At 54.6% G+C, this 22,132-nt stretch overlaps 54 non-coding genes across 54 annotated transcripts; 43 read left to right on the forward strand and 11 right to left on the reverse strand.

Annotated features, from left to right (window-relative positions):
• Nucleotides 1–17: 17 nt before the first annotated feature.
• Trnam-cau lies at nucleotides 18–90 on the forward strand. The gene has a single exon. It is a non-coding gene; the product is annotated as a tRNA-Met (tRNA).
• A 281-nt stretch (nucleotides 91–371) lies between these two features.
• On the forward strand, nucleotides 372–443 carry Trnae-uuc. Its single transcript has one exon. It is a non-coding gene; the product is annotated as a tRNA-Glu (tRNA).
• Nucleotides 444–641: 198 nt separating this feature from the next.
• Trnai-aau lies at nucleotides 642–715 on the forward strand. Its single transcript has one exon. It is a non-coding gene; the product is annotated as a tRNA-Ile (tRNA).
• A 576-nt stretch (nucleotides 716–1,291) lies between these two features.
• Nucleotides 1,292–1,363, reverse strand: Trnag-ucc. Its single transcript has one exon. It is a non-coding gene; the product is annotated as a tRNA-Gly (tRNA).
• A 341-nt stretch (nucleotides 1,364–1,704) lies between these two features.
• On the forward strand, nucleotides 1,705–1,775 carry Trnag-gcc. Its single transcript has one exon. It is a non-coding gene; the product is annotated as a tRNA-Gly (tRNA).
• Nucleotides 1,776–2,068: 293 nt separating this feature from the next.
• On the forward strand, nucleotides 2,069–2,141 carry Trnam-cau. The gene has a single exon. It is a non-coding gene; the product is annotated as a tRNA-Met (tRNA).
• A 281-nt stretch (nucleotides 2,142–2,422) lies between these two features.
• On the forward strand, nucleotides 2,423–2,494 carry Trnae-uuc. The gene has a single exon. It is a non-coding gene; the product is annotated as a tRNA-Glu (tRNA).
• A 198-nt stretch (nucleotides 2,495–2,692) lies between these two features.
• On the forward strand, nucleotides 2,693–2,766 carry Trnai-aau. Its single transcript has one exon. It is a non-coding gene; the product is annotated as a tRNA-Ile (tRNA).
• Nucleotides 2,767–3,352: 586 nt separating this feature from the next.
• Nucleotides 3,353–3,424, reverse strand: Trnag-ucc. The gene has a single exon. It is a non-coding gene; the product is annotated as a tRNA-Gly (tRNA).
• A 341-nt stretch (nucleotides 3,425–3,765) lies between these two features.
• On the forward strand, nucleotides 3,766–3,836 carry Trnag-gcc. Its single transcript has one exon. It is a non-coding gene; the product is annotated as a tRNA-Gly (tRNA).
• A 293-nt stretch (nucleotides 3,837–4,129) lies between these two features.
• Trnam-cau lies at nucleotides 4,130–4,202 on the forward strand. Its single transcript has one exon. It is a non-coding gene; the product is annotated as a tRNA-Met (tRNA).
• Nucleotides 4,203–4,483: 281 nt separating this feature from the next.
• Nucleotides 4,484–4,555, forward strand: Trnae-uuc. The gene has a single exon. It is a non-coding gene; the product is annotated as a tRNA-Glu (tRNA).
• Nucleotides 4,556–4,753: 198 nt separating this feature from the next.
• Trnai-aau lies at nucleotides 4,754–4,827 on the forward strand. The gene has a single exon. It is a non-coding gene; the product is annotated as a tRNA-Ile (tRNA).
• Nucleotides 4,828–5,403: 576 nt separating this feature from the next.
• Nucleotides 5,404–5,475, reverse strand: Trnag-ucc. The gene has a single exon. It is a non-coding gene; the product is annotated as a tRNA-Gly (tRNA).
• Nucleotides 5,476–5,816: 341 nt separating this feature from the next.
• On the forward strand, nucleotides 5,817–5,887 carry Trnag-gcc. The gene has a single exon. It is a non-coding gene; the product is annotated as a tRNA-Gly (tRNA).
• A 293-nt stretch (nucleotides 5,888–6,180) lies between these two features.
• Trnam-cau lies at nucleotides 6,181–6,253 on the forward strand. Its single transcript has one exon. It is a non-coding gene; the product is annotated as a tRNA-Met (tRNA).
• A 281-nt stretch (nucleotides 6,254–6,534) lies between these two features.
• Trnae-uuc lies at nucleotides 6,535–6,606 on the forward strand. The gene has a single exon. It is a non-coding gene; the product is annotated as a tRNA-Glu (tRNA).
• Nucleotides 6,607–6,804: 198 nt separating this feature from the next.
• Nucleotides 6,805–6,878, forward strand: Trnai-aau. Its single transcript has one exon. It is a non-coding gene; the product is annotated as a tRNA-Ile (tRNA).
• Nucleotides 6,879–7,454: 576 nt separating this feature from the next.
• Nucleotides 7,455–7,526, reverse strand: Trnag-ucc. Its single transcript has one exon. It is a non-coding gene; the product is annotated as a tRNA-Gly (tRNA).
• A 341-nt stretch (nucleotides 7,527–7,867) lies between these two features.
• Nucleotides 7,868–7,938, forward strand: Trnag-gcc. The gene has a single exon. It is a non-coding gene; the product is annotated as a tRNA-Gly (tRNA).
• A 293-nt stretch (nucleotides 7,939–8,231) lies between these two features.
• On the forward strand, nucleotides 8,232–8,304 carry Trnam-cau. Its single transcript has one exon. It is a non-coding gene; the product is annotated as a tRNA-Met (tRNA).
• A 281-nt stretch (nucleotides 8,305–8,585) lies between these two features.
• Trnae-uuc lies at nucleotides 8,586–8,657 on the forward strand. The gene has a single exon. It is a non-coding gene; the product is annotated as a tRNA-Glu (tRNA).
• A 198-nt stretch (nucleotides 8,658–8,855) lies between these two features.
• Trnai-aau lies at nucleotides 8,856–8,929 on the forward strand. Its single transcript has one exon. It is a non-coding gene; the product is annotated as a tRNA-Ile (tRNA).
• A 586-nt stretch (nucleotides 8,930–9,515) lies between these two features.
• Nucleotides 9,516–9,587, reverse strand: Trnag-ucc. Its single transcript has one exon. It is a non-coding gene; the product is annotated as a tRNA-Gly (tRNA).
• Nucleotides 9,588–9,928: 341 nt separating this feature from the next.
• On the forward strand, nucleotides 9,929–9,999 carry Trnag-gcc. The gene has a single exon. It is a non-coding gene; the product is annotated as a tRNA-Gly (tRNA).
• A 293-nt stretch (nucleotides 10,000–10,292) lies between these two features.
• Trnam-cau lies at nucleotides 10,293–10,365 on the forward strand. Its single transcript has one exon. It is a non-coding gene; the product is annotated as a tRNA-Met (tRNA).
• Nucleotides 10,366–10,646: 281 nt separating this feature from the next.
• On the forward strand, nucleotides 10,647–10,718 carry Trnae-uuc. The gene has a single exon. It is a non-coding gene; the product is annotated as a tRNA-Glu (tRNA).
• Nucleotides 10,719–10,916: 198 nt separating this feature from the next.
• Nucleotides 10,917–10,990, forward strand: Trnai-aau. Its single transcript has one exon. It is a non-coding gene; the product is annotated as a tRNA-Ile (tRNA).
• A 586-nt stretch (nucleotides 10,991–11,576) lies between these two features.
• Nucleotides 11,577–11,648, reverse strand: Trnag-ucc. The gene has a single exon. It is a non-coding gene; the product is annotated as a tRNA-Gly (tRNA).
• A 341-nt stretch (nucleotides 11,649–11,989) lies between these two features.
• Trnag-gcc lies at nucleotides 11,990–12,060 on the forward strand. The gene has a single exon. It is a non-coding gene; the product is annotated as a tRNA-Gly (tRNA).
• Nucleotides 12,061–12,353: 293 nt separating this feature from the next.
• Nucleotides 12,354–12,426, forward strand: Trnam-cau. Its single transcript has one exon. It is a non-coding gene; the product is annotated as a tRNA-Met (tRNA).
• A 281-nt stretch (nucleotides 12,427–12,707) lies between these two features.
• Trnae-uuc lies at nucleotides 12,708–12,779 on the forward strand. Its single transcript has one exon. It is a non-coding gene; the product is annotated as a tRNA-Glu (tRNA).
• Nucleotides 12,780–12,977: 198 nt separating this feature from the next.
• Trnai-aau lies at nucleotides 12,978–13,051 on the forward strand. Its single transcript has one exon. It is a non-coding gene; the product is annotated as a tRNA-Ile (tRNA).
• A 586-nt stretch (nucleotides 13,052–13,637) lies between these two features.
• On the reverse strand, nucleotides 13,638–13,709 carry Trnag-ucc. The gene has a single exon. It is a non-coding gene; the product is annotated as a tRNA-Gly (tRNA).
• Nucleotides 13,710–14,050: 341 nt separating this feature from the next.
• On the forward strand, nucleotides 14,051–14,121 carry Trnag-gcc. Its single transcript has one exon. It is a non-coding gene; the product is annotated as a tRNA-Gly (tRNA).
• Nucleotides 14,122–14,414: 293 nt separating this feature from the next.
• Trnam-cau lies at nucleotides 14,415–14,487 on the forward strand. The gene has a single exon. It is a non-coding gene; the product is annotated as a tRNA-Met (tRNA).
• Nucleotides 14,488–14,768: 281 nt separating this feature from the next.
• Trnae-uuc lies at nucleotides 14,769–14,840 on the forward strand. Its single transcript has one exon. It is a non-coding gene; the product is annotated as a tRNA-Glu (tRNA).
• A 198-nt stretch (nucleotides 14,841–15,038) lies between these two features.
• Nucleotides 15,039–15,112, forward strand: Trnai-aau. Its single transcript has one exon. It is a non-coding gene; the product is annotated as a tRNA-Ile (tRNA).
• Nucleotides 15,113–15,698: 586 nt separating this feature from the next.
• Trnag-ucc lies at nucleotides 15,699–15,770 on the reverse strand. Its single transcript has one exon. It is a non-coding gene; the product is annotated as a tRNA-Gly (tRNA).
• A 341-nt stretch (nucleotides 15,771–16,111) lies between these two features.
• On the forward strand, nucleotides 16,112–16,182 carry Trnag-gcc. The gene has a single exon. It is a non-coding gene; the product is annotated as a tRNA-Gly (tRNA).
• A 293-nt stretch (nucleotides 16,183–16,475) lies between these two features.
• On the forward strand, nucleotides 16,476–16,548 carry Trnam-cau. Its single transcript has one exon. It is a non-coding gene; the product is annotated as a tRNA-Met (tRNA).
• A 281-nt stretch (nucleotides 16,549–16,829) lies between these two features.
• On the forward strand, nucleotides 16,830–16,901 carry Trnae-uuc. The gene has a single exon. It is a non-coding gene; the product is annotated as a tRNA-Glu (tRNA).
• Nucleotides 16,902–17,099: 198 nt separating this feature from the next.
• Nucleotides 17,100–17,173, forward strand: Trnai-aau. Its single transcript has one exon. It is a non-coding gene; the product is annotated as a tRNA-Ile (tRNA).
• Nucleotides 17,174–17,759: 586 nt separating this feature from the next.
• On the reverse strand, nucleotides 17,760–17,831 carry Trnag-ucc. Its single transcript has one exon. It is a non-coding gene; the product is annotated as a tRNA-Gly (tRNA).
• A 341-nt stretch (nucleotides 17,832–18,172) lies between these two features.
• Trnag-gcc lies at nucleotides 18,173–18,243 on the forward strand. The gene has a single exon. It is a non-coding gene; the product is annotated as a tRNA-Gly (tRNA).
• Nucleotides 18,244–18,536: 293 nt separating this feature from the next.
• Trnam-cau lies at nucleotides 18,537–18,609 on the forward strand. Its single transcript has one exon. It is a non-coding gene; the product is annotated as a tRNA-Met (tRNA).
• A 281-nt stretch (nucleotides 18,610–18,890) lies between these two features.
• Nucleotides 18,891–18,962, forward strand: Trnae-uuc. Its single transcript has one exon. It is a non-coding gene; the product is annotated as a tRNA-Glu (tRNA).
• Nucleotides 18,963–19,160: 198 nt separating this feature from the next.
• Trnai-aau lies at nucleotides 19,161–19,234 on the forward strand. The gene has a single exon. It is a non-coding gene; the product is annotated as a tRNA-Ile (tRNA).
• Nucleotides 19,235–19,820: 586 nt separating this feature from the next.
• Trnag-ucc lies at nucleotides 19,821–19,892 on the reverse strand. The gene has a single exon. It is a non-coding gene; the product is annotated as a tRNA-Gly (tRNA).
• Nucleotides 19,893–20,233: 341 nt separating this feature from the next.
• On the forward strand, nucleotides 20,234–20,304 carry Trnag-gcc. The gene has a single exon. It is a non-coding gene; the product is annotated as a tRNA-Gly (tRNA).
• A 293-nt stretch (nucleotides 20,305–20,597) lies between these two features.
• Trnam-cau lies at nucleotides 20,598–20,670 on the forward strand. The gene has a single exon. It is a non-coding gene; the product is annotated as a tRNA-Met (tRNA).
• Nucleotides 20,671–20,951: 281 nt separating this feature from the next.
• Trnae-uuc lies at nucleotides 20,952–21,023 on the forward strand. Its single transcript has one exon. It is a non-coding gene; the product is annotated as a tRNA-Glu (tRNA).
• Nucleotides 21,024–21,221: 198 nt separating this feature from the next.
• On the forward strand, nucleotides 21,222–21,295 carry Trnai-aau. Its single transcript has one exon. It is a non-coding gene; the product is annotated as a tRNA-Ile (tRNA).
• A 586-nt stretch (nucleotides 21,296–21,881) lies between these two features.
• Nucleotides 21,882–21,953, reverse strand: Trnag-ucc. The gene has a single exon. It is a non-coding gene; the product is annotated as a tRNA-Gly (tRNA).
• Nucleotides 21,954–22,132: the final 179 nt, after the last annotated feature.

The following is a 22,132-nucleotide window of genomic DNA, read 5'->3' on the forward strand; positions in this document are numbered from 1 at the left end:
AGGTCTAACGATCGCCTGCCTCGGTAGCGCAGTAGGCAGCGCGTAAGTCTCATAATCTTAAGGTCGTGAGTTCGATCCTCACCCGGGGCATCTAATTTTCTGTGACTGAAGGTGGTGCTGTTGCTAGGGCGCCAACTTATTTCTTGTTTGTTATCCGCAACGTTTCAACGCTTCAGCGGGAAAATGTTTACTTCCTGTTATTGCTACATACAGCTTCCCTATTCCTCTTCTCCCAGCAGAGCATGAAGCCAAAAGCATTGCTCTGCGACGTTTGAGGTGCGCGCCTTGCCAGTCAGTATGTGCAAAGATGCTCGCAAAGAGAGCGACAATGCGACAAGCGACCGTACGAACGGTCGAATGAAACGGCCGCATCCGGTGTGGTCTAGTGGCTAGGATACCTGGCTTTCACCCAGGAGGCCCGGGTTCGATTCCCGGTACCGGAACGGAATTTTTTCCACACGAATCGTGACAAGTTTGAGCTGTCCGAGCGGCCGTTTCCCGTCCTGCTCGCAATATAGCTACTGTTTCGTGACCGTCAGCAGAATATAGACTAGGGAAGCAGACACACGACGACCATAGGAATGGTGTATGGCTTCATGCCACCTGATTCCAGCGTAGGGCTGAGCAACTGCATCTGCCGAGGCCCGTTAGCTCAGTTGGTTAGAGCGTCGTGCTAATAACGCGAAGGTCGTGGGTTCGATCCCCCCACGGGCCACTTCTCTTTTACTACTGCGAAAAGGCAGCGCCGATTTCAGCTGGCGAGTGTGATGACCAAATGATCATCACCCTGCGTGGAAGTTGACAGAGGATCCGAACCCGACTCGTCGGGAAGCACTACAGCATTCACTCGGCAATGGCCATAATATCTTGAATACACTGGTTAGAGAAAATGTCCGATTGCCGATGCGTAACAACTTTGGCCCTTGTCAGTACTTGGGCGGGTGAGCGCATGGGAACACAGGGCAGTATTGGCAGTTTTACTTCCTATTTTTGTTTCTCCTTTGTTTTCGGAGCTACAGCCCGATTCGGCCAGGGAGACGCCACCGTGAAATGAAGGGGGCGTGCTGTGTGTCCATCGCCTCGCCTCGCCTCTCCTTACCTCTCTCAGTCGTTTCTCGTGCTTGTCGTTTTGATATAGGCCGATTTGAGAGCGTCAGCTCTCGCGTCAGCTGAGCAAAGTCGAGACAAGTCGAGACACACTAAGGGCTGGTATGCAGCGAGTAAGAGGGCGAAAAAACAATAGTTTAAGAGCGCGTGGCAAAAGTACTCATACGCGAAATTAAAAGCCTGCTGCGGTGGCCGGGAATCGAACCCGGATCAACTGCTTGGAAGGCAACTATGCTGACCATTACACCACCACCGCACAAGCGAGCGCCCCGCCACCGCGCTGAGTCGGCTTCCCGCCTGTCGGCAGCGGCCGAAGGTGATCGTACCCGGCAGGCGCATTTCGAGGCAGGCTAGGGGAGCACATCCAGACGCATTCGGACAGCGTATCCGCGCACATTTCGCATCCTTTGGCAAGAGTCGGCGCCGGCGGCGCAAGAGTACGCAGAGGACCGCGTTCTGGCGGCATCTTTAAGCAGTGCAGTGCAGGATTCAGCGTCTGCAGCATCTTCTCCACAGAATGCTACGGCGCTTGACGGCAGTCCCACTTTCCCTTGAGACATCTGCTCGGGAAGCAGCGTGAAGGTACCGCTGGCCCGAGCATTGGTGGTTCAGTGGTAGAATGCTCGCCTGCCACGCGGGCGGCCCGGGTTCGATTCCCGGCCGATGCATCATTTTGTTTTTTCTCCGGTAGGGGTGCTGCGTGTCTTTCGCACTCGAACTGCGTGAGCCATGAGAATGAACCGCGGGATTCCGTGTGGAAAGAACCAATCATGCAGCGCGGACGACTGCTCGTTTGGACTCCTGCGTGCTATTGTACATACTGGCGTCGGCCTAGCATCGCAAGTTGCCTGCCGCGCCGTGAATGCACGTGTAGCAACAGAAAAAATGAGCCAGGGAGTGCAGACTCTCTACCACTTGTATTCGGTACTTACCAAGATTCCAGAAGGTCTAACGATCGCCTGCCTCGGTAGCGCAGTAGGCAGCGCGTAAGTCTCATAATCTTAAGGTCGTGAGTTCGATCCTCACCCGGGGCATCTAATTTTCTGTGACTGAAGGTGGTGCTGTTGCTAGGGCGCCAACTTATTTCTTGTTTGTTATCCGCAACGTTTCAACGCTTCAGCGGGAAAATGTTTACTTCCTGTTATTGCTACATACAGCTTCCCTATTCCTCTTCTCCCAGCAGAGCATGAAGCCAAAAGCATTGCTCTGCGACGTTTGAGGTGCGCGCCTTGCCAGTCAGTATGTGCAAAGATGCTCGCAAAGAGAGCGACAATGCGACAAGCGACCGTACGAACGGTCGAATGAAACGGCCGCATCCGGTGTGGTCTAGTGGCTAGGATACCTGGCTTTCACCCAGGAGGCCCGGGTTCGATTCCCGGTACCGGAACGGAATTTTTTCCACACGAATCGTGACAAGTTTGAGCTGTCCGAGCGGCCGTTTCCCGTCCTGCTCGCAATATAGCTACTGTTTCGTGACCGTCAGCAGAATATAGACTAGGGAAGCAGACACACGACGACCATAGGAATGGTGTATGGCTTCATGCCACCTGATTCCAGCGTAGGGCTGAGCAACTGCATCTGCCGAGGCCCGTTAGCTCAGTTGGTTAGAGCGTCGTGCTAATAACGCGAAGGTCGTGGGTTCGATCCCCCCACGGGCCACTTCTCTTTTACTACTGCGAAAAGGCAGCGCCGATTTCAGCTGGCGAGTGTGATGACCAAATGATCATCACCCTGCGTGGAAGTTGACAGAGGATCCGAACCCGACTCGTCGGGAAGCACTACAGCATTCACTCGGCAATGGCCATAATATCTTGAATACACTGGTTAGAGAAAATGAAAGAAAATGTCCGATTGCCGATGCGTAACAACTTTGGCCCTTGTCAGTACTTGGGCGGGTGAGCGCATGGGAACACAGGGCAGTATTGGCAGTTTTACTTCCTATTTTTGTTTCTCCTTTGTTTTCGGAGCTACAGCCCGATTCGGCCAGGGAGACGCCACCGTGAAATGAAGGGGGCGTGCTGTGTGTCCATCGCCTCGCCTCGCCTCTCCTTACCTCTCTCAGTCGTTTCTCGTGCTTGTCGTTTTGATATAGGCCGATTTGAGAGCGTCAGCTCTCGCGTCAGCTGAGCAAAGTCGAGACAAGTCGAGACACACTAAGGGCTGGTATGCAGCGAGTAAGAGGGCGAAAAAACAATAGTTTAAGAGCGCGTGGCAAAAGTACTCATACGCGAAATTAAAAGCCTGCTGCGGTGGCCGGGAATCGAACCCGGATCAACTGCTTGGAAGGCAACTATGCTGACCATTACACCACCACCGCACAAGCGAGCGCCCCGCCACCGCGCTGAGTCGGCTTCCCGCCTGTCGGCAGCGGCCGAAGGTGATCGTACCCGGCAGGCGCATTTCGAGGCAGGCTAGGGGAGCACATCCAGACGCATTCGGACAGCGTATCCGCGCACATTTCGCATCCTTTGGCAAGAGTCGGCGCCGGCGGCGCAAGAGTACGCAGAGGACCGCGTTCTGGCGGCATCTTTAAGCAGTGCAGTGCAGGATTCAGCGTCTGCAGCATCTTCTCCACAGAATGCTACGGCGCTTGACGGCAGTCCCACTTTCCCTTGAGACATCTGCTCGGGAAGCAGCGTGAAGGTACCGCTGGCCCGAGCATCGGTGGTTCAGTGGTAGAATGCTCGCCTGCCACGCGGGCGGCCCGGGTTCGATTCCCGGCCGATGCATCATTTTGTTTTTTCTCCGGTAGGGGTGCTGCGTGTCTTTCGCACTCGAACTGCGTGAGCCATGAGAATGAACCGCGGGATTCCGTGTGGAAAGAACCAATCATGCAGCGCGGACGACTGCTCGTTTGGACTCCTGCGTGCTATTGTACATACTGGCGTCGGCCTAGCATCGCAAGTTGCCTGCCGCGCCGTGAATGCACGTGTAGCAACAGAAAAAATGAGCCAGGGAGTGCAGACTCTCTACCACTTGTATTCGGTACTTACCAAGATTCCAGAAGGTCTAACGATCGCCTGCCTCGGTAGCGCAGTAGGCAGCGCGTAAGTCTCATAATCTTAAGGTCGTGAGTTCGATCCTCACCCGGGGCATCTAATTTTCTGTGACTGAAGGTGGTGCTGTTGCTAGGGCGCCAACTTATTTCTTGTTTGTTATCCGCAACGTTTCAACGCTTCAGCGGGAAAATGTTTACTTCCTGTTATTGCTACATACAGCTTCCCTATTCCTCTTCTCCCAGCAGAGCATGAAGCCAAAAGCATTGCTCTGCGACGTTTGAGGTGCGCGCCTTGCCAGTCAGTATGTGCAAAGATGCTCGCAAAGAGAGCGACAATGCGACAAGCGACCGTACGAACGGTCGAATGAAACGGCCGCATCCGGTGTGGTCTAGTGGCTAGGATACCTGGCTTTCACCCAGGAGGCCCGGGTTCGATTCCCGGTACCGGAACGGAGTTTTTTCCACACGAATCGTGACAAGTTTGAGCTGTCCGAGCGGCCGTTTCCCGTCCTGCTCGCAATATAGCTACTGTTTCGTGACCGTCAGCAGAATATAGACTAGGGAAGCAGACACACGACGACCATAGGAATGGTGTATGGCTTCATGCCACCTGATTCCAGCGTAGGGCTGAGCAACTGCATCTGCCGAGGCCCGTTAGCTCAGTTGGTTAGAGCGTCGTGCTAATAACGCGAAGGTCGTGGGTTCGATCCCCCCACGGGCCACTTCTCTTTTACTACTGCGAAAAGGCAGCGCCGATTTCAGCTGGCGAGTGTGATGACCAAATGATCATCACCCTGCGTGGAAGTTGACAGAGGATCCGAACCCGACTCGTCGGGAAGCACTACAGCATTCACTCGGCAATGGCCATAATATCTTGAATACACTGGTTAGAGAAAATGTCCGATTGCCGATGCGTAACAACTTTGGCCCTTGTCAGTACTTGGGCGGGTGAGCGCATGGGAACACAGGGCAGTATTGGCAGTTTTACTTCCTATTTTTGTTTCTCCTTTGTTTTCGGAGCTACAGCCCGATTCGGCCAGGGAGACGCCACCGTGAAATGAAGGGGGCGTGCTGTGTGTCCATCGCCTCGCCTCGCCTCTCCTTACCTCTCTCAGTCGTTTCTCGTGCTTGTCGTTTTGATATAGGCCGATTTGAGAGCGTCAGCTCTCGCGTCAGCTGAGCAAAGTCGAGACAAGTCGAGACACACTAAGGGCTGGTATGCAGCGAGTAAGAGGGCGAAAAAACAATAGTTTAAGAGCGCGTGGCAAAAGTACTCATACGCGAAATTAAAAGCCTGCTGCGGTGGCCGGGAATCGAACCCGGATCAACTGCTTGGAAGGCAACTATGCTGACCATTACACCACCACCGCACAAGCGAGCGCCCCGCCACCGCGCTGAGTCGGCTTCCCGCCTGTCGGCAGCGGCCGAAGGTGATCGTACCCGGCAGGCGCATTTCGAGGCAGGCTAGGGGAGCACATCCAGACGCATTCGGACAGCGTATCCGCGCACATTTCGCATCCTTTGGCAAGAGTCGGCGCCGGCGGCGCAAGAGTACGCAGAGGACCGCGTTCTGGCGGCATCTTTAAGCAGTGCAGTGCAGGATTCAGCGTCTGCAGCATCTTCTCCACAGAATGCTACGGCGCTTGACGGCAGTCCCACTTTCCCTTGAGACATCTGCTCGGGAAGCAGCGTGAAGGTACCGCTGGCCCGAGCATCGGTGGTTCAGTGGTAGAATGCTCGCCTGCCACGCGGGCGGCCCGGGTTCGATTCCCGGCCGATGCATCATTTTGTTTTTTCTCCGGTAGGGGTGCTGCGTGTCTTTCGCACTCGAACTGCGTGAGCCATGAGAATGAACCGCGGGATTCCGTGTGGAAAGAACCAATCATGCAGCGCGGACGACTGCTCGTTTGGACTCCTGCGTGCTATTGTACATACTGGCGTCGGCCTAGCATCGCAAGTTGCCTGCCGCGCCGTGAATGCACGTGTAGCAACAGAAAAAATGAGCCAGGGAGTGCAGACTCTCTACCACTTGTATTCGGTACTTACCAAGATTCCAGAAGGTCTAACGATCGCCTGCCTCGGTAGCGCAGTAGGCAGCGCGTAAGTCTCATAATCTTAAGGTCGTGAGTTCGATCCTCACCCGGGGCATCTAATTTTCTGTGACTGAAGGTGGTGCTGTTGCTAGGGCGCCAACTTATTTCTTGTTTGTTATCCGCAACGTTTCAACGCTTCAGCGGGAAAATGTTTACTTCCTGTTATTGCTACATACAGCTTCCCTATTCCTCTTCTCCCAGCAGAGCATGAAGCCAAAAGCATTGCTCTGCGACGTTTGAGGTGCGCGCCTTGCCAGTCAGTATGTGCAAAGATGCTCGCAAAGAGAGCGACAATGCGACAAGCGACCGTACGAACGGTCGAATGAAACGGCCGCATCCGGTGTGGTCTAGTGGCTAGGATACCTGGCTTTCACCCAGGAGGCCCGGGTTCGATTCCCGGTACCGGAACGGAATTTTTTCCACACGAATCGTGACAAGTTTGAGCTGTCCGAGCGGCCGTTTCCCGTCCTGCTCGCAATATAGCTACTGTTTCGTGACCGTCAGCAGAATATAGACTAGGGAAGCAGACACACGACGACCATAGGAATGGTGTATGGCTTCATGCCACCTGATTCCAGCGTAGGGCTGAGCAACTGCATCTGCCGAGGCCCGTTAGCTCAGTTGGTTAGAGCGTCGTGCTAATAACGCGAAGGTCGTGGGTTCGATCCCCCCACGGGCCACTTCTCTTTTACTACTGCGAAAAGGCAGCGCCGATTTCAGCTGGCGAGTGTGATGACCAAATGATCATCACCCTGCGTGGAAGTTGACAGAGGATCCGAACCCGACTCGTCGGGAAGCACTACAGCATTCACTCGGCAATGGCCATAATATCTTGAATACACTGGTTAGAGAAAATGTCCGATTGCCGATGCGTAACAACTTTGGCCCTTGTCAGTACTTGGGCGGGTGAGCGCATGGGAACACAGGGCAGTATTGGCAGTTTTACTTCCTATTTTTGTTTCTCCTTTGTTTTCGGAGCTACAGCCCGATTCGGCCAGGGAGACGCCACCGTGAAATGAAGGGGGCGTGCTGTGTGTCCATCGCCTCGCCTCGCCTCTCCTTACCTCTCTCAGTCGTTTCTCGTGCTTGTCGTTTTGATATAGGCCGATTTGAGAGCGTCAGCTCTCGCGTCAGCTGAGCAAAGTCGAGACAAGTCGAGACACACTAAGGGCTGGTATGCAGCGAGTAAGAGGGCGAAAAAACAATAGTTTAAGAGCGCGTGGCAAAAGTACTCATACGCGAAATTAAAAGCCTGCTGCGGTGGCCGGGAATCGAACCCGGATCAACTGCTTGGAAGGCAACTATGCTGACCATTACACCACCACCGCACAAGCGAGCGCCCCGCCACCGCGCTGAGTCGGCTTCCCGCCTGTCGGCAGCGGCCGAAGGTGATCGTACCCGGCAGGCGCATTTCGAGGCAGGCTAGGGGAGCACATCCAGACGCATTCGGACAGCGTATCCGCGCACATTTCGCATCCTTTGGCAAGAGTCGGCGCCGGCGGCGCAAGAGTACGCAGAGGACCGCGTTCTGGCGGCATCTTTAAGCAGTGCAGTGCAGGATTCAGCGTCTGCAGCATCTTCTCCACAGAATGCTACGGCGCTTGACGGCAGTCCCACTTTCCCTTGAGACATCTGCTCGGGAAGCAGCGTGAAGGTACCGCTGGCCCGAGCATTGGTGGTTCAGTGGTAGAATGCTCGCCTGCCACGCGGGCGGCCCGGGTTCGATTCCCGGCCGATGCATCATTTTGTTTTTTCTCCGGTAGGGGTGCTGCGTGTCTTTCGCACTCGAACTGCGTGAGCCATGAGAATGAACCGCGGGATTCCGTGTGGAAAGAACCAATCATGCAGCGCGGACGACTGCTCGTTTGGACTCCTGCGTGCTATTGTACATACTGGCGTCGGCCTAGCATCGCAAGTTGCCTGCCGCGCCGTGAATGCACGTGTAGCAACAGAAAAAATGAGCCAGGGAGTGCAGACTCTCTACCACTTGTATTCGGTACTTACCAAGATTCCAGAAGGTCTAACGATCGCCTGCCTCGGTAGCGCAGTAGGCAGCGCGTAAGTCTCATAATCTTAAGGTCGTGAGTTCGATCCTCACCCGGGGCATCTAATTTTCTGTGACTGAAGGTGGTGCTGTTGCTAGGGCGCCAACTTATTTCTTGTTTGTTATCCGCAACGTTTCAACGCTTCAGCGGGAAAATGTTTACTTCCTGTTATTGCTACATACAGCTTCCCTATTCCTCTTCTCCCAGCAGAGCATGAAGCCAAAAGCATTGCTCTGCGACGTTTGAGGTGCGCGCCTTGCCAGTCAGTATGTGCAAAGATGCTCGCAAAGAGAGCGACAATGCGACAAGCGACCGTACGAACGGTCGAATGAAACGGCCGCATCCGGTGTGGTCTAGTGGCTAGGATACCTGGCTTTCACCCAGGAGGCCCGGGTTCGATTCCCGGTACCGGAACGGAATTTTTTCCACACGAATCGTGACAAGTTTGAGCTGTCCGAGCGGCCGTTTCCCGTCCTGCTCGCAATATAGCTACTGTTTCGTGACCGTCAGCAGAATATAGACTAGGGAAGCAGACACACGACGACCATAGGAATGGTGTATGGCTTCATGCCACCTGATTCCAGCGTAGGGCTGAGCAACTGCATCTGCCGAGGCCCGTTAGCTCAGTTGGTTAGAGCGTCGTGCTAATAACGCGAAGGTCGTGGGTTCGATCCCCCCACGGGCCACTTCTCTTTTACTACTGCGAAAAGGCAGCGCCGATTTCAGCTGGCGAGTGTGATGACCAAATGATCATCACCCTGCGTGGAAGTTGACAGAGGATCCGAACCCGACTCGTCGGGAAGCACTACAGCATTCACTCGGCAATGGCCATAATATCTTGAATACACTGGTTAGAGAAAATGAAAGAAAATGTCCGATTGCCGATGCGTAACAACTTTGGCCCTTGTCAGTACTTGGGCGGGTGAGCGCATGGGAACACAGGGCAGTATTGGCAGTTTTACTTCCTATTTTTGTTTCTCCTTTGTTTTCGGAGCTACAGCCCGATTCGGCCAGGGAGACGCCACCGTGAAATGAAGGGGGCGTGCTGTGTGTCCATCGCCTCGCCTCGCCTCTCCTTACCTCTCTCAGTCGTTTCTCGTGCTTGTCGTTTTGATATAGGCCGATTTGAGAGCGTCAGCTCTCGCGTCAGCTGAGCAAAGTCGAGACAAGTCGAGACACACTAAGGGCTGGTATGCAGCGAGTAAGAGGGCGAAAAAACAATAGTTTAAGAGCGCGTGGCAAAAGTACTCATACGCGAAATTAAAAGCCTGCTGCGGTGGCCGGGAATCGAACCCGGATCAACTGCTTGGAAGGCAACTATGCTGACCATTACACCACCACCGCACAAGCGAGCGCCCCGCCACCGCGCTGAGTCGGCTTCCCGCCTGTCGGCAGCGGCCGAAGGTGATCGTACCCGGCAGGCGCATTTCGAGGCAGGCTAGGGGAGCACATCCAGACGCATTCGGACAGCGTATCCGCGCACATTTCGCATCCTTTGGCAAGAGTCGGCGCCGGCGGCGCAAGAGTACGCAGAGGACCGCGTTCTGGCGGCATCTTTAAGCAGTGCAGTGCAGGATTCAGCGTCTGCAGCATCTTCTCCACAGAATGCTACGGCGCTTGACGGCAGTCCCACTTTCCCTTGAGACATCTGCTCGGGAAGCAGCGTGAAGGTACCGCTGGCCCGAGCATCGGTGGTTCAGTGGTAGAATGCTCGCCTGCCACGCGGGCGGCCCGGGTTCGATTCCCGGCCGATGCATCATTTTGTTTTTTCTCCGGTAGGGGTGCTGCGTGTCTTTCGCACTCGAACTGCGTGAGCCATGAGAATGAACCGCGGGATTCCGTGTGGAAAGAACCAATCATGCAGCGCGGACGACTGCTCGTTTGGACTCCTGCGTGCTATTGTACATACTGGCGTCGGCCTAGCATCGCAAGTTGCCTGCCGCGCCGTGAATGCACGTGTAGCAACAGAAAAAATGAGCCAGGGAGTGCAGACTCTCTACCACTTGTATTCGGTACTTACCAAGATTCCAGAAGGTCTAACGATCGCCTGCCTCGGTAGCGCAGTAGGCAGCGCGTAAGTCTCATAATCTTAAGGTCGTGAGTTCGATCCTCACCCGGGGCATCTAATTTTCTGTGACTGAAGGTGGTGCTGTTGCTAGGGCGCCAACTTATTTCTTGTTTGTTATCCGCAACGTTTCAACGCTTCAGCGGGAAAATGTTTACTTCCTGTTATTGCTACATACAGCTTCCCTATTCCTCTTCTCCCAGCAGAGCATGAAGCCAAAAGCATTGCTCTGCGACGTTTGAGGTGCGCGCCTTGCCAGTCAGTATGTGCAAAGATGCTCGCAAAGAGAGCGACAATGCGACAAGCGACCGTACGAACGGTCGAATGAAACGGCCGCATCCGGTGTGGTCTAGTGGCTAGGATACCTGGCTTTCACCCAGGAGGCCCGGGTTCGATTCCCGGTACCGGAACGGAATTTTTTCCACACGAATCGTGACAAGTTTGAGCTGTCCGAGCGGCCGTTTCCCGTCCTGCTCGCAATATAGCTACTGTTTCGTGACCGTCAGCAGAATATAGACTAGGGAAGCAGACACACGACGACCATAGGAATGGTGTATGGCTTCATGCCACCTGATTCCAGCGTAGGGCTGAGCAACTGCATCTGCCGAGGCCCGTTAGCTCAGTTGGTTAGAGCGTCGTGCTAATAACGCGAAGGTCGTGGGTTCGATCCCCCCACGGGCCACTTCTCTTTTACTACTGCGAAAAGGCAGCGCCGATTTCAGCTGGCGAGTGTGATGACCAAATGATCATCACCCTGCGTGGAAGTTGACAGAGGATCCGAACCCGACTCGTCGGGAAGCACTACAGCATTCACTCGGCAATGGCCATAATATCTTGAATACACTGGTTAGAGAAAATGAAAGAAAATGTCCGATTGCCGATGCGTAACAACTTTGGCCCTTGTCAGTACTTGGGCGGGTGAGCGCATGGGAACACAGGGCAGTATTGGCAGTTTTACTTCCTATTTTTGTTTCTCCTTTGTTTTCGGAGCTACAGCCCGATTCGGCCAGGGAGACGCCACCGTGAAATGAAGGGGGCGTGCTGTGTGTCCATCGCCTCGCCTCGCCTCTCCTTACCTCTCTCAGTCGTTTCTCGTGCTTGTCGTTTTGATATAGGCCGATTTGAGAGCGTCAGCTCTCGCGTCAGCTGAGCAAAGTCGAGACAAGTCGAGACACACTAAGGGCTGGTATGCAGCGAGTAAGAGGGCGAAAAAACAATAGTTTAAGAGCGCGTGGCAAAAGTACTCATACGCGAAATTAAAAGCCTGCTGCGGTGGCCGGGAATCGAACCCGGATCAACTGCTTGGAAGGCAACTATGCTGACCATTACACCACCACCGCACAAGCGAGCGCCCCGCCACCGCGCTGAGTCGGCTTCCCGCCTGTCGGCAGCGGCCGAAGGTGATCGTACCCGGCAGGCGCATTTCGAGGCAGGCTAGGGGAGCACATCCAGACGCATTCGGACAGCGTATCCGCGCACATTTCGCATCCTTTGGCAAGAGTCGGCGCCGGCGGCGCAAGAGTACGCAGAGGACCGCGTTCTGGCGGCATCTTTAAGCAGTGCAGTGCAGGATTCAGCGTCTGCAGCATCTTCTCCACAGAATGCTACGGCGCTTGACGGCAGTCCCACTTTCCCTTGAGACATCTGCTCGGGAAGCAGCGTGAAGGTACCGCTGGCCCGAGCATCGGTGGTTCAGTGGTAGAATGCTCGCCTGCCACGCGGGCGGCCCGGGTTCGATTCCCGGCCGATGCATCATTTTGTTTTTTCTCCGGTAGGGGTGCTGCGTGTCTTTCGCACTCGAACTGCGTGAGCCATGAGAATGAACCGCGGGATTCCGTGTGGAAAGAACCAATCATGCAGCGCGGACGACTGCTCGTTTGGACTCCTGCGTGCTATTGTACATACTGGCGTCGGCCTAGCATCGCAAGTTGCCTGCCGCGCCGTGAATGCACGTGTAGCAACAGAAAAAATGAGCCAGGGAGTGCAGACTCTCTACCACTTGTATTCGGTACTTACCAAGATTCCAGAAGGTCTAACGATCGCCTGCCTCGGTAGCGCAGTAGGCAGCGCGTAAGTCTCATAATCTTAAGGTCGTGAGTTCGATCCTCACCCGGGGCATCTAATTTTCTGTGACTGAAGGTGGTGCTGTTGCTAGGGCGCCAACTTATTTCTTGTTTGTTATCCGCAACGTTTCAACGCTTCAGCGGGAAAATGTTTACTTCCTGTTATTGCTACATACAGCTTCCCTATTCCTCTTCTCCCAGCAGAGCATGAAGCCAAAAGCATTGCTCTGCGACGTTTGAGGTGCGCGCCTTGCCAGTCAGTATGTGCAAAGATGCTCGCAAAGAGAGCGACAATGCGACAAGCGACCGTACGAACGGTCGAATGAAACGGCCGCATCCGGTGTGGTCTAGTGGCTAGGATACCTGGCTTTCACCCAGGAGGCCCGGGTTCGATTCCCGGTACCGGAACGGAATTTTTTCCACACGAATCGTGACAAGTTTGAGCTGTCCGAGCGGCCGTTTCCCGTCCTGCTCGCAATATAGCTACTGTTTCGTGACCGTCAGCAGAATATAGACTAGGGAAGCAGACACACGACGACCATAGGAATGGTGTATGGCTTCATGCCACCTGATTCCAGCGTAGGGCTGAGCAACTGCATCTGCCGAGGCCCGTTAGCTCAGTTGGTTAGAGCGTCGTGCTAATAACGCGAAGGTCGTGGGTTCGATCCCCCCACGGGCCACTTCTCTTTTACTACTGCGAAAAGGCAGCGCCGATTTCAGCTGGCGAGTGTGATGACCAAATGATCATCACCCTGCGTGGAAGTTGACAGAGGATCCGAACCCGACTCGTCGGGAAGCACTACAGCATTCACTCGGCAATGGCCATAATATCTTGAATACACTGGTTAGAGAAAATGAAAGAAAATGTCCGATTGCCGATGCGTAACAACTTTGGCCCTTGTCAGTACTTGGGCGGGTGAGCGCATGGGAACACAGGGCAGTATTGGCAGTTTTACTTCCTATTTTTGTTTCTCCTTTGTTTTCGGAGCTACAGCCCGATTCGGCCAGGGAGACGCCACCGTGAAATGAAGGGGGCGTGCTGTGTGTCCATCGCCTCGCCTCGCCTCTCCTTACCTCTCTCAGTCGTTTCTCGTGCTTGTCGTTTTGATATAGGCCGATTTGAGAGCGTCAGCTCTCGCGTCAGCTGAGCAAAGTCGAGACAAGTCGAGACACACTAAGGGCTGGTATGCAGCGAGTAAGAGGGCGAAAAAACAATAGTTTAAGAGCGCGTGGCAAAAGTACTCATACGCGAAATTAAAAGCCTGCTGCGGTGGCCGGGAATCGAACCCGGATCAACTGCTTGGAAGGCAACTATGCTGACCATTACACCACCACCGCACAAGCGAGCGCCCCGCCACCGCGCTGAGTCGGCTTCCCGCCTGTCGGCAGCGGCCGAAGGTGATCGTACCCGGCAGGCGCATTTCGAGGCAGGCTAGGGGAGCACATCCAGACGCATTCGGACAGCGTATCCGCGCACATTTCGCATCCTTTGGCAAGAGTCGGCGCCGGCGGCGCAAGAGTACGCAGAGGACCGCGTTCTGGCGGCATCTTTAAGCAGTGCAGTGCAGGATTCAGCGTCTGCAGCATCTTCTCCACAGAATGCTACGGCGCTTGACGGCAGTCCCACTTTCCCTTGAGACATCTGCTCGGGAAGCAGCGTGGAGGTACCGCTGGCCCGAGCATCGGTGGTTCAGTGGTAGAATGCTCGCCTGCCACGCGGGCGGCCCGGGTTCGATTCCCGGCCGATGCATCATTTTGTTTTTTCTCCGGTAGGGGTGCTGCGTGTCTTTCGCACTCGAACTGCGTGAGCCATGAGAATGAACCGCGGGATTCCGTGTGGAAAGAACCAATCATGCAGCGCGGACGACTGCTCGTTTGGACTCCTGCGTGCTATTGTACATACTGGCGTCGGCCTAGCATCGCAAGTTGCCTGCCGCGCCGTGAATGCACGTGTAGCAACAGAAAAAATGAGCCAGGGAGTGCAGACTCTCTACCACTTGTATTCGGTACTTACCAAGATTCCAGAAGGTCTAACGATCGCCTGCCTCGGTAGCGCAGTAGGCAGCGCGTAAGTCTCATAATCTTAAGGTCGTGAGTTCGATCCTCACCCGGGGCATCTAATTTTCTGTGACTGAAGGTGGTGCTGTTGCTAGGGCGCCAACTTATTTCTTGTTTGTTATCCGCAACGTTTCAACGCTTCAGCGGGAAAATGTTTACTTCCTGTTATTGCTACATACAGCTTCCCTATTCCTCTTCTCCCAGCAGAGCATGAAGCCAAAAGCATTGCTCTGCGACGTTTGAGGTGCGCGCCTTGCCAGTCAGTATGTGCAAAGATGCTCGCAAAGAGAGCGACAATGCGACAAGCGACCGTACGAACGGTCGAATGAAACGGCCGCATCCGGTGTGGTCTAGTGGCTAGGATACCTGGCTTTCACCCAGGAGGCCCGGGTTCGATTCCCGGTACCGGAACGGAATTTTTTCCACACGAATCGTGACAAGTTTGAGCTGTCCGAGCGGCCGTTTCCCGTCCTGCTCGCAATATAGCTACTGTTTCGTGACCGTCAGCAGAATATAGACTAGGGAAGCAGACACACGACGACCATAGGAATGGTGTATGGCTTCATGCCACCTGATTCCAGCGTAGGGCTGAGCAACTGCATCTGCCGAGGCCCGTTAGCTCAGTTGGTTAGAGCGTCGTGCTAATAACGCGAAGGTCGTGGGTTCGATCCCCCCACGGGCCACTTCTCTTTTACTACTGCGAAAAGGCAGCGCCGATTTCAGCTGGCGAGTGTGATGACCAAATGATCATCACCCTGCGTGGAAGTTGACAGAGGATCCGAACCCGACTCGTCGGGAAGCACTACAGCATTCACTCGGCAATGGCCATAATATCTTGAATACACTGGTTAGAGAAAATGAAAGAAAATGTCCGATTGCCGATGCGTAACAACTTTGGCCCTTGTCAGTACTTGGGCGGGTGAGCGCATGGGAACACAGGGCAGTATTGGCAGTTTTACTTCCTATTTTTGTTTCTCCTTTGTTTTCGGAGCTACAGCCCGATTCGGCCAGGGAGACGCCACCGTGAAATGAAGGGGGCGTGCTGTGTGTCCATCGCCTCGCCTCGCCTCTCCTTACCTCTCTCAGTCGTTTCTCGTGCTTGTCGTTTTGATATAGGCCGATTTGAGAGCGTCAGCTCTCGCGTCAGCTGAGCAAAGTCGAGACAAGTCGAGACACACTAAGGGCTGGTATGCAGCGAGTAAGAGGGCGAAAAAACAATAGTTTAAGAGCGCGTGGCAAAAGTACTCATACGCGAAATTAAAAGCCTGCTGCGGTGGCCGGGAATCGAACCCGGATCAACTGCTTGGAAGGCAACTATGCTGACCATTACACCACCACCGCACAAGCGAGCGCCCCGCCACCGCGCTGAGTCGGCTTCCCGCCTGTCGGCAGCGGCCGAAGGTGATCGTACCCGGCAGGCGCATTTCGAGGCAGGCTAGGGGAGCACATCCAGACGCATTCGGACAGCGTATCCGCGCACATTTCGCATCCTTTGGCAAGAGTCGGCGCCGGCGGCGCAAGAGTACGCAGAGGACCGCGTTCTGGCGGCATCTTTAAGCAGTGCAGTGCAGGATTCAGCGTCTGCAGCATCTTCTCCACAGAATGCTACGGCGCTTGACGGCAGTCCCACTTTCCCTTGAGACATCTGCTCGGGAAGCAGCGTGAAGGTACCGCTGGCCCGAGCATCGGTGGTTCAGTGGTAGAATGCTCGCCTGCCACGCGGGCGGCCCGGGTTCGATTCCCGGCCGATGCATCATTTTGTTTTTTCTCCGGTAGGGGTGCTGCGTGTCTTTCGCACTCGAACTGCGTGAGCCATGAGAATGAACCGCGGGATTCCGTGTGGAAAGAACCAATCATGCAGCGCGGACGACTGCTCGTTTGGACTCCTGCGTGCTATTGTACATACTGGCGTCGGCCTAGCATCGCAAGTTGCCTGCCGCGCCGTGAATGCACGTGTAGCAACAGAAAAAATGAGCCAGGGAGTGCAGACTCTCTACCACTTGTATTCGGTACTTACCAAGATTCCAGAAGGTCTAACGATCGCCTGCCTCGGTAGCGCAGTAGGCAGCGCGTAAGTCTCATAATCTTAAGGTCGTGAGTTCGATCCTCACCCGGGGCATCTAATTTTCTGTGACTGAAGGTGGTGCTGTTGCTAGGGCGCCAACTTATTTCTTGTTTGTTATCCGCAACGTTTCAACGCTTCAGCGGGAAAATGTTTACTTCCTGTTATTGCTACATACAGCTTCCCTATTCCTCTTCTCCCAGCAGAGCATGAAGCCAAAAGCATTGCTCTGCGACGTTTGAGGTGCGCGCCTTGCCAGTCAGTATGTGCAAAGATGCTCGCAAAGAGAGCGACAATGCGACAAGCGACCGTACGAACGGTCGAATGAAACGGCCGCATCCGGTGTGGTCTAGTGGCTAGGATACCTGGCTTTCACCCAGGAGGCCCGGGTTCGATTCCCGGTACCGGAACGGAATTTTTTCCACACGAATCGTGACAAGTTTGAGCTGTCCGAGCGGCCGTTTCCCGTCCTGCTCGCAATATAGCTACTGTTTCGTGACCGTCAGCAGAATATAGACTAGGGAAGCAGACACACGACGACCATAGGAATGGTGTATGGCTTCATGCCACCTGATTCCAGCGTAGGGCTGAGCAACTGCATCTGCCGAGGCCCGTTAGCTCAGTTGGTTAGAGCGTCGTGCTAATAACGCGAAGGTCGTGGGTTCGATCCCCCCACGGGCCACTTCTCTTTTACTACTGCGAAAAGGCAGCGCCGATTTCAGCTGGCGAGTGTGATGACCAAATGATCATCACCCTGCGTGGAAGTTGACAGAGGATCCGAACCCGACTCGTCGGGAAGCACTACAGCATTCACTCGGCAATGGCCATAATATCTTGAATACACTGGTTAGAGAAAATGAAAGAAAATGTCCGATTGCCGATGCGTAACAACTTTGGCCCTTGTCAGTACTTGGGCGGGTGAGCGCATGGGAACACAGGGCAGTATTGGCAGTTTTACTTCCTATTTTTGTTTCTCCTTTGTTTTCGGAGCTACAGCCCGATTCGGCCAGGGAGACGCCACCGTGAAATGAAGGGGGCGTGCTGTGTGTCCATCGCCTCGCCTCGCCTCTCCTTACCTCTCTCAGTCGTTTCTCGTGCTTGTCGTTTTGATATAGGCCGATTTGAGAGCGTCAGCTCTCGCGTCAGCTGAGCAAAGTCGAGACAAGTCGAGACACACTAAGGGCTGGTATGCAGCGAGTAAGAGGGCGAAAAAACAATAGTTTAAGAGCGCGTGGCAAAAGTACTCATACGCGAAATTAAAAGCCTGCTGCGGTGGCCGGGAATCGAACCCGGATCAACTGCTTGGAAGGCAACTATGCTGACCATTACACCACCACCGCACAAGCGAGCGCCCCGCCACCGCGCTGAGTCGGCTTCCCGCCTGTCGGCAGCGGCCGAAGGTGATCGTACCCGGCAGGCGCATTTCGAGGCAGGCTAGGGGAGCACATCCAGACGCATTCGGACAGCGTATCCGCGCACATTTCGCATCCTTTGGCAAGAGTCGGCGCCGGCGGCGCAAGAGTACGCAGAGGACCGCGTTCTGGCGGCATCTTTAAGCAGTGCAGTGCAGGATTCAGCGTCTGCAGCATCTTCTCCACAGAATGCTACGGCGCTTGACGGCAGTCCCACTTTCCCTTGAGACATCTGCTCGGGAAGCAGCGTGAAGGTACCGCTGGCCCGAGCATCGGTGGTTCAGTGGTAGAATGCTCGCCTGCCACGCGGGCGGCCCGGGTTCGATTCCCGGCCGATGCATCATTTTGTTTTTTCTCCGGTAGGGGTGCTGCGTGTCTTTCGCACTCGAACTGCGTGAGCCATGAGAATGAACCGCGGGATTCCGTGTGGAAAGAACCAATCATGCAGCGCGGACGACTGCTCGTTTGGACTCCTGCGTGCTATTGTACATACTGGCGTCGGCCTAGCATCGCAAGTTGCCTGCCGCGCCGTGAATGCACGTGTAGCAACAGAAAAAATGAGCCAGGGAGTGCAGACTCTCTACCACTTGTATTCGGTACTTACCAAGATTCCAGAAGGTCTAACGATCGCCTGCCTCGGTAGCGCAGTAGGCAGCGCGTAAGTCTCATAATCTTAAGGTCGTGAGTTCGATCCTCACCCGGGGCATCTAATTTTCTGTGACTGAAGGTGGTGCTGTTGCTAGGGCGCCAACTTATTTCTTGTTTGTTATCCGCAACGTTTCAACGCTTCAGCGGGAAAATGTTTACTTCCTGTTATTGCTACATACAGCTTCCCTATTCCTCTTCTCCCAGCAGAGCATGAAGCCAAAAGCATTGCTCTGCGACGTTTGAGGTGCGCGCCTTGCCAGTCAGTATGTGCAAAGATGCTCGCAAAGAGAGCGACAATGCGACAAGCGACCGTACGAACGGTCGAATGAAACGGCCGCATCCGGTGTGGTCTAGTGGCTAGGATACCTGGCTTTCACCCAGGAGGCCCGGGTTCGATTCCCGGTACCGGAACGGAATTTTTTCCACACGAATCGTGACAAGTTTGAGCTGTCCGAGCGGCCGTTTCCCGTCCTGCTCGCAATATAGCTACTGTTTCGTGACCGTCAGCAGAATATAGACTAGGGAAGCAGACACACGACGACCATAGGAATGGTGTATGGCTTCATGCCACCTGATTCCAGCGTAGGGCTGAGCAACTGCATCTGCCGAGGCCCGTTAGCTCAGTTGGTTAGAGCGTCGTGCTAATAACGCGAAGGTCGTGGGTTCGATCCCCCCACGGGCCACTTCTCTTTTACTACTGCGAAAAGGCAGCGCCGATTTCAGCTGGCGAGTGTGATGACCAAATGATCATCACCCTGCGTGGAAGTTGACAGAGGATCCGAACCCGACTCGTCGGGAAGCACTACAGCATTCACTCGGCAATGGCCATAATATCTTGAATACACTGGTTAGAGAAAATGAAAGAAAATGTCCGATTGCCGATGCGTAACAACTTTGGCCCTTGTCAGTACTTGGGCGGGTGAGCGCATGGGAACACAGGGCAGTATTGGCAGTTTTACTTCCTATTTTTGTTTCTCCTTTGTTTTCGGAGCTACAGCCCGATTCGGCCAGGGAGACGCCACCGTGAAATGAAGGGGGCGTGCTGTGTGTCCATCGCCTCGCCTCGCCTCTCCTTACCTCTCTCAGTCGTTTCTCGTGCTTGTCGTTTTGATATAGGCCGATTTGAGAGCGTCAGCTCTCGCGTCAGCTGAGCAAAGTCGAGACAAGTCGAGACACACTAAGGGCTGGTATGCAGCGAGTAAGAGGGCGAAAAAACAATAGTTTAAGAGCGCGTGGCAAAAGTACTCATACGCGAAATTAAAAGCCTGCTGCGGTGGCCGGGAATCGAACCCGGATCAACTGTTTGGAAGGCAACTATGCTGACCATTACACCACCACCGCACAAGCGAGCGCCCCGCCACCGCGCTGAGTCGGCTTCCCGCCTGTCGGCAGCGGCCGAAGGTGATCGTACCCGGCAGGCGCATTTCGAGGCAGGCTAGGGGAGCACATCCAGACGCATTCGGACAGCGTATCCGCGCACATTTCGCATCCTTTGGCAAGAGTCGGCGCCGGCGGCGCAAGAGTACGCAGAGGACCGCGTTCTGGCGGCATCTTTAAGCAGTGCAGTGCAGGATTCAGCGTCTGCAGCATCTTCTCCACAGAATGCTACGGCGCTTGACGGCAGTCCCACTTTCCCTTGAGACATCTGCTCGGGAAGCAGCGTGAAGGTACCGCTGGCCCGAGCATCGGTGGTTCAGTGGTAGAATGCTCGCCTGCCACGCGGGCGGCCCGGGTTCGATTCCCGGCCGATGCATCATTTTGTTTTTTCTCCGGTAGGGGTGCTGCGTGTCTTTCGCACTCGAACTGCGTGAGCCATGAGAATGAACCGCGGGATTCCGTGTGGAAAGAACCAATCATGCAGCGCGGACGACTGCTCGTTTGGACTCCTGCGTGCTATTGTACATACTGGCGTCGGCCTAGCATCGCAAGTTGCCTGCCGCGCCGTGAATGCACGTGTAGCAACAGAAAAAATGAGCCAGGGAGTGCAGACTCTCTACCACTTGTATTCGGTACTTACCAAGATTCCAGAAGGTCTAACGATCGCCTGCCTCGGTAGCGCAGTAGGCAGCGCGTAAGTCTCATAATCTTAAGGTCGTGAGTTCGATCCTCACCCGGGGCATCTAATTTTCTGTGACTGAAGGTGGTGCTGTTGCTAGGGCGCCAACTTATTTCTTGTTTGTTATCCGCAACGTTTCAACGCTTCAGCGGGAAAATGTTTACTTCCTGTTATTGCTACATACAGCTTCCCTATTCCTCTTCTCCCAGCAGAGCATGAAGCCAAAAGCATTGCTCTGCGACGTTTGAGGTGCGCGCCTTGCCAGTCAGTATGTGCAAAGATGCTCGCAAAGAGAGCGACAATGCGACAAGCGACCGTACGAACGGTCGAATGAAACGGCCGCATCCGGTGTGGTCTAGTGGCTAGGATACCTGGCTTTCACCCAGGAGGCCCGGGTTCGATTCCCGGTACCGGAACGGAATTTTTTCCACACGAATCGTGACAAGTTTGAGCTGTCCGAGCGGCCGTTTCCCGTCCTGCTCGCAATATAGCTACTGTTTCGTGACCGTCAGCAGAATATAGACTAGGGAAGCAGACACACGACGACCATAGGAATGGTGTATGGCTTCATGCCACCTGATTCCAGCGTAGGGCTGAGCAACTGCATCTGCCGAGGCCCGTTAGCTCAGTTGGTTAGAGCGTCGTGCTAATAACGCGAAGGTCGTGGGTTCGATCCCCCCACGGGCCACTTCTCTTTTACTACTGCGAAAAGGCAGCGCCGATTTCAGCTGGCGAGTGTGATGACCAAATGATCATCACCCTGCGTGGAAGTTGACAGAGGATCCGAACCCGACTCGTCGGGAAGCACTACAGCATTCACTCGGCAATGGCCATAATATCTTGAATACACTGGTTAGAGAAAATGAAAGAAAATGTCCGATTGCCGATGCGTAACAACTTTGGCCCTTGTCAGTACTTGGGCGGGTGAGCGCATGGGAACACAGGGCAGTATTGGCAGTTTTACTTCCTATTTTTGTTTCTCCTTTGTTTTCGGAGCTACAGCCCGATTCGGCCAGGGAGACGCCACCGTGAAATGAAGGGGGCGTGCTGTGTGTCCATCGCCTCGCCTCGCCTCTCCTTACCTCTCTCAGTCGTTTCTCGTGCTTGTCGTTTTGATATAGGCCGATTTGAGAGCGTCAGCTCTCGCGTCAGCTGAGCAAAGTCGAGACAAGTCGAGACACACTAAGGGCTGGTATGCAGCGAGTAAGACGGCGAAAAAACAATAGTTTAAGAGCGCGTGGCAAAAGTACTCATACGCGAAATTAAAAGCCTGCTGCGGTGGCCGGGAATCGAACCCGGATCAACTGCTTGGAAGGCAACTATGCTGACCATTACACCACCACCGCACAAGCGAGCGCCCCGCCACCGCGCTGAGTCGGCTTCCCGCCTGTCGGCAGCGGCCGAAGGTGATCGTACCCGGCAGGCGCATTTCGAGGCAGGCTAGGGGAGCACATCCAGACGCATTCGGACAGCGTATCCGCGCACATTTCGCATCCTTTGGCAAGAGTCGGCGCCGGCGGCGCAA

This window comes from Schistocerca americana, unplaced genomic scaffold (genome assembly GCF_021461395.2).
Source record: "Schistocerca americana isolate TAMUIC-IGC-003095 unplaced genomic scaffold, iqSchAmer2.1 HiC_scaffold_241, whole genome shotgun sequence".
Classification (NCBI taxonomy): domain Eukaryota; kingdom Metazoa; phylum Arthropoda; class Insecta; order Orthoptera; family Acrididae; genus Schistocerca; species Schistocerca americana.